General features: G+C 43.3%; 1 long non-coding RNA gene across 1 annotated transcript; it reads right to left on the bottom strand.

Annotated features, from left to right (window-relative positions):
- Positions 1–252: 252 nt before the first annotated feature.
- Positions 253–6,230, bottom strand: LOC138649257 (uncharacterized). The gene is made up of 2 exons (XR_011315279.1): positions 3,849–6,230; positions 253–693 (listed from the first exon to the last, which is right to left on the bottom strand). It is a non-coding gene; the product is annotated as an uncharacterized lncRNA (long non-coding RNA).
- Positions 6,231–7,165: the final 935 nt, after the last annotated feature.

The following is a 7,165-nucleotide window of genomic DNA, read 5'->3' as shown; positions in this document are numbered from 1 at the left end:
AAAGGGGTGGTCCGGCAGCTAAAATGTATTTTCTGCGGTGGAGACAGAAACACAGTCGGCGCTGCACTCGCACCAGCCACAGAGTCCATCACCCAGGAGATCTTCAGAGTAGGTAGCGATGCAAGAAACTAGTAACTGCAGCATCCTGTTCTAGTAGGGACCATAAGACGCTGCATACATTTATTGGCCACCTACGACAATTATTTCTAGATAAGATTGCTAAATGCAAGAACAACACCATAGCTCTCTGGATAAAAGTTCATAAAATTTTTATTGACACATTATATGCTTTTGACGAACAGCATTTATCTAAGGATGTGAATGAGAATGATCGTAATCACAGAACATGACAGAGGTTTCCAGTATAACATTACAAAAAGAATCTAAAAGTCCCGGCCAAAATGTCCTTGTGTAGTTCAAGAAAATATGGGCTTGTGGTTCCTCCATCACTCAGTACAAGTCAATATTAAAAGGAACACCAGTAGATCGACTCCAGAAGCATATGAGAAGGATCCGCGTATCCTAATGTGGAAAACCGGCAGCACTCTGGCCAACAAGTGGACTATTTCAAGCCGCGGCGATGAGACGTGACGAGTGGAATACTGAGAAGGATGGCATCCCGGTCTGGATGAAGATGAAGGATTTTACTATAGACAGTGAGAACAAAATGTAACTGAAGCGTCGACAAGGAGTCTGAAGGTTTGTGGAAGAAGAAAAAGAAATTGGTTAGGTTTCATAGCGAACTTTAATTTCATGGGGACTGCATTCCTCACCAACTATGTTCCACTGGAAGAGCTGCCGATAACTAACAGATTGAAAAGTGACTAAGATACATTCCTTTCCTACACACCCCTCATCCTAATAGTTAACTGCACCTTCACCTCTGTGGCCTCACTGCTCTCAACATAATCCGCTCATCTAAACTTCAATTTATGTTACTGATATTTCCGAGGCAAGATCTTCGGCATAAAATAGGAGAACTATCAAATTTGCTAGATGGGGGGTGATGTGCTAAATTCAGTAGCCTTTTGTTAATTTCATGGTAAAAAAAAAAAATCAATAAAGACAACAACGTTCCCCCACTTCAAGAACAACATTTTTCTAAAAATCTTCAACAATCCAAAACTTGTATACATATACAGTATGTGTGTAGATACCACAGTAATCAAGTTGAGGTCACATTATAGCGGTGTCAAGTTTCTGGATGGGGGTCCCTTTGCCTTCTTTATCCCGGATGATAAAAAAAATAAAAACACAACAACCCCCCTCCCCTTGAATATCATTTACAACAATATATACTAACAGCTATAATGCAAATTCCTAGCAATCTGCAGTGAAGTGCCACGAGGGTCTCAATACTGAACTGCACTGCTGAAATTAATAATAAAGACAAATCTCCCCAAACCTGCTCCAAGTGGACTAAGGGTACCGTCACACAGTGGCACTTTGATCGCTAGGACGGCACGATCCGTGACGTTCCAGCGATATCCTTACGATCTCGCTGTGTCTGACACGCTACTGCGATCAGGGACCCCGCTGAGAATCGTACGTCGTAGCAGATCGTTTGAAACTTTCTTTCGTCGCTGGATCTCCCGCTGACATCGCTGAATCGACGTGTGTGACGCCGATTCAGCGATGTCTTCACTGGTAACCAAGGTAAACATCGGGTTACTAAAAAAACCAAACACTACATGCTTACTACATGCTTACCTTCCGTGTCTGTCCTCCGGCGCTGTGCTTCTCTGCACTGGCTGTGAGCGCCGGCCAGCTGGAAAGCACAGCGGTGACTTCACCGCTCTGCTTTACGGCTGACCGGCGCGGACAGTGCAGAGGAAAGCACAGCGCCGGAGGACAGACACGGAAGGTAAGTATGTAGTGTTTTTTTTTTTTACGTTTACGCTGGTAACCAGGGTAAACATCGGGTTACTAAGCGCGGCCCTGCGCTTAGTAACCCGATGTTTACCCTGGTTACCAGTGGACTTCAGGATCGTTGGTCGCTGGAGAGCTGTCTGTGTGACAGCTCTCCAGTGACCAAACAGCGACGCTGCAGCAATGGACATCGTTGTCGTATCGCTGCAGCGTCGTTTCAGTGTGACGGTACCCTTACAAATTGGACACTATTACTTAAATATGATCGCTTACTTGCATTCTGTGGGGGTCATTATTCCTCCACCACTTTATTCTATTGAGGAGTCACTGAGAAACGGATCTGAAAAACTTCAAGTGGGAATCCCTTCCCTGCACTCGCATCCCCCAATAGGAGACTGAATCCTGTCATAAACCTATAAAGAACATTGGAAAATCTTCACTGTCACCCTAATTACACCTAATCACCCTAATTAGTGGCAGATCGGACCCGGAGACAGCAGATTGGGCCTGTCTGGAAGGCGCCAGGGGGCGTCCGCGAGAAGATTGACGATCTCCACAAACCAAGCCCTCCTGGGCCAATCCGGGGTGATCAGAATGATCGGCACCCCTTCCGCTTTGATCTTTTTCAACAGGTTGGGAAGCAAGGGAAGGGGTGGGAACAGATAAGGCAGCACGAACTGCGACCAAGGAATGGCCAGAGCGTTGACGCCCACTGCAAGAGGATCGCGAGACCTGGAGACGTACCGAGGAACCTTCCTGTTCATTCGGGACGCCGTGAGGTCCACGTCCGGAGTCCCCATCGAAGACAAATCTGATGGAAGACCTCCCGATGCAAGGACCATTCCTCTGCCACGAGACCCTCGCGGCTGATGAAGTTGGCGACCCAAATGTCCACGCCAGGGATATGCACCGCTGATATCACCAGAACCGTTGCCTCTGCCCAGAGGAGGATCTTGTATACCTCAGCCAGGGCCAAGGAGCTCCGAGTACCCCCTTGATGGTTGACATATGCCACCGCCGTGCCATCCGTCTGGATTCAATAGGTAAACCCCTGAGAATCCTTTCCCAGTGACGAAGGGAGAGAAAGATGGCCCGAATCTTGAGAAAGTTGATCGGCAGAGAAGACTCCTGCGCCGACCAACGACCCTGAACAGTCAGGTGGCGAAACACCGCACCCCAGCCGAGCAGGCTGGCGTCCGTCGTCACCACCTGCCAGTGAACTGGAAGGAAGGACCTGCCCCTGAAGATGAGAGGTGACGTCAGCCACCAGTTGAGAGACCGTTTGACCCGAGAAAACGACGCACATTGAGGTAGAAAAAGGTGTAATGAAAGACCCGTGTCCATCTCCTACTGACACTAAGCTAAACTGAAGTGCATAATGCCAGTCGGTGGGGTGTACACTGCAGAGGAGGAGCTAACATTTTTTGTGCATAGTGTCAGCCTCCTACTGGCAGCAGCATACACTCATGGTTCCTGTGTCCCCCAATGAGAGGCGATAGAGAAACAATAATAATAATAATCTTTATTTTTATATAGCGCTAACATATTCCGCAGCGCTTTACACACATTATCATCAGTGTCCCCAATGGGACTCACAATCTAAAATCCCTATCAGTATGTCTTTGGAAAACAAACGGGAAACCCTTTCCTGCACTTGCCTCCCCTAATAGGAAACTGAATCCTATTAGATCTATATAGAACATTAGAACGTCTCCATAATCACCCTGATTACAACGTATCCCAATAACATTTTCTTTCAATGTTTTTATGGATTTTTATAACTATAACAAATATCAAGATCAAAATTCAACAATCAATTCTGACAAACTAAACATTCAGTAGTACAGATTACTCCAAACATTAAGTTATTCCATATATGAGATGTTATTACAAGGATTTGATGTTATTATAAGAGGAATGAGTCCAAACTCTCCATTTACATAAGATAAGACAAAGACTTTTTATATGTATTTAACTACCAGAGTATGCAGGTTCCTGGTGATCTTCAGTGCAGTCAAAAGGGTCTCCAGACTTATAATGCCCTGTTGAGATTAATAAGACAATCAAACCAAACCAACTCCTACATATTTGATAACAAGACACCCGGTTGCTCAGTTACATAGCATACCTGCCTTTTGTTGGGGTTGTATTTCCCAACCACTTGATTCTCCTGAAGAAGTACTGATAACATATGGATCTGAAAAACATCAAGTGGGAAACCCGACCATGCACTCACCTCTCCCTAATAGGAAACTGAATCCAGTCACAGATCTATACAGAACATTGGAAAGTCTCCATCATCACCCAAATTACAACAACTTCAGCTAATAATATTTTCACAGAAAGAACTTTTCTTCGTGCTATAGGATTAATAAATAAGATGGTGGTCTCACATTTCTGCGTGTTGGTCCTCTGCCAAATTAAGTTGCTTTCTTCAACTCTAAAGACAAAGGGTGGTGGTTTTGAGCCGGGTTGAAGTAGCGTATAAGTGTAGAGTTCTTAGAGACCCGATGGTATGCGTGCTGGGATATGTGGAAGAAATTGGAGTTGATAATACTTGGAAGGTTGCAATTGCTAGGCTACTCTACATGGCAAGGAAAGTGATAGCACGAAATTGGATTAATGTGGAACCACCTACGAGAAGGGAATTTCTTCAATATGTTCAAAATGGTTTAAAATTGGAAAAGGGGGTGTACAAAAAAAGGGGGAAAATAGATATGTATAATAGGATGTGGTCTCCTTGGCTTGAATTGGAATGAGGAGTATAGACGTCGAGTTTCTTAAGATCTGGATTAGGATAAACTACACAAGGCAGATAATGCCTCAGTGGGGTATGAATTGGGAATAAGCTGTCTTAGGGGGGTGGGGGGTAGATGGGGTAATGTTGGGGTGTATTGAAATAAGAAAACGTGCATGTGATATAATGCAATGTAAATGACATCCGGATGTTCTTTATTTTGTTAATAAAAAAATTTATTTAAATAAAAAAAAAAAAAAAAACTCTAAAGACAAAGAACGGGAAAGGAAAACACTTCCCCCCTCCCCTTCAAATATAATATATGTGACTATATTCACCACAGTAAGCAGGTTCCAAGTCCTCTTCGGAGCCGTCATACAGGGGTCTCCATACCAGAACTGTGCTGCGGAGATCAATAAGAAATTGCCCCAAACCGGATCCAACTTATCTGACAATGTGGACACACTGCTGCTCAAGGTTTCAGAGTCGCTTTCAGATCATAGGGGTTGCGTTCCTACACCACGTTACTTTCTATTGCAGAAACACGGATAAAAAGTGGATCTGAAAAACACAAAGTGAGAAAACCCTTCCCTGCACTCGCCTCCTCCTCATCGTAAACTACAATTCACCTTGTCTTAATCTCTGCTGATAGCATTATCCAGTGACAGATCTGTAGATATATCTGTAAATATTCGAGATATCCTCACCACAACTCCATCATTTATGCCATAATTTCCATATCAAATTCTTTTCTCAATAGTATAAGAACAATAAAGTACGATAAGACAGTGGTCTCACGTTTCTGCATGGGGTCCGGCACCAAATTCAGTTGCCTTCTTGAACTCTGATAATAAAGCACAGTGACACAAAACAAATCCCCCCTTCAAGATCATTTACAAGAATATATACGGACATTTCCCATGTAATATGTGTATATATATCTGTATATTCACCACAGTAAGCTGCTCCTAGCAATCTTCAGTGTCATCATACAGGGCTCTCCATACTTGACCTGCACCAGATCAAGAAAAAGAATCACTCCAAACCCACTCAGAATAATAGGCTACTTTCATTTTTTTGGTGAGCTGCATTCTGCAATTATTTGACTCCTAGATAACCATGGATAACAGGCGTATCTGAAAAATATCAAAAGAGAAAACCCTTCCCTGCACTCACCTCCTCACTATAGTAATCTGTAATTCTCTGCGCCATCACTGCCCCCGGCGTTATCCTGTGTGTCATCTGCATCGTCACCACAACTCCACCTTATGCCACTAATATTTCCACTTACAGATCTCTTCACAGAACTACAGGATCAATAACGTACACAAAGAAGGTGGTCTTACTTTTCTCTATTGGGATCCTGGGTCAAATTCAGTTGCAGATTTCAACTCTGAAGACAAAGCACAGTAAAGCAAAAATATCTCCCTCCCCCAAACGGTTATATTAAAAGCAGCAAAAAATGACCTCTCTTTAATCACAATCTGTTACAACAAAATATACTGGTAACATCTATAGTCCAATATGTTCAAAACAGTAAGAGGCTTACTGGAAATCTTCAGTGCCATCATACAGGGGTCTCCAGACTTGTACTGCCCTGCTGAGATCAATAAGACAATGGCCCCAAACCCGCTCCTATATATTTGACAACTGGACACCCCGTTTGCTCAAATTAAATAGCGTACCTGCCTTTTATTGGGGCCGTATTCCCCAACCACTTTATTTTCTTGGAGCCACTGATAACAAACAGATCTGAAAAACATCAAGTGGGAAACCCGACCCTGCACTCACCTCTCTCTAATAGGAAACTGAATCTGGTCACAGATCTATACAGAACATTGGAAAGTCTCCATCATGACCCAAATTACAACTTCTGCCAATAACAATACAGGATCTATAACATACACAAAGAAGGTGGTCTTACTTTTCTCTATTGGGGTCCTGGGTCAAATTCAGTTGCAAATTTCAACTCTGAAGACAAAGCACAGTAAAGCAAAAATATATCCCTCCCCCCCAAACTGTTATATTAAAAGCAACAAAAAATGACCCCACTTTAAGCACAATCTATTACAACAAAATATACTGGTAACATCTACAGTCCAATATGTTCAAAACAGTAAGAGGCTTACTGGAAATCTTCAGTGCCATCATACAGGGGTCTCCAGACTTGTACTGCCCTGCTGAGATCAATAAGACAATCGCCCCAAACCTGCTCCTATATATTTGATAACTGGACACCCCGTTTGCTCAAGTTACATAGCGTACCTGCCTTTTATTGGGGCCGTATTCCCCAACCACTTTATTTTCTTGCAGCCACTGATAACAAACAGATCTGGAAAACATCAAGTGGGAAACCCGGCCCTGCACTCACCTCTCCTTAATAGGAAACTGAATCCGGTCACAGATCTATACAGAACATTGGAAAGTCTCCACCATCACCCAAATTACAACTTCTGCCAATAACAATTTCACATAAAGAACTGTTCTTTGTGCTATAGGATTAAAGATGGTGGTCTCCCATTTTTGGATGATGGTCCTGTGCCAAATTCTTCAATTCTA

The sequence above is a fragment of the Ranitomeya imitator genome, chromosome 9 (assembly GCF_032444005.1).
Source record: "Ranitomeya imitator isolate aRanImi1 chromosome 9, aRanImi1.pri, whole genome shotgun sequence".
Classification (NCBI taxonomy): domain Eukaryota; kingdom Metazoa; phylum Chordata; class Amphibia; order Anura; family Dendrobatidae; genus Ranitomeya; species Ranitomeya imitator.
Note: the sequence above shows the minus strand (reverse complement) of the source record. Positions and strands in the feature narration are given on the sequence as shown.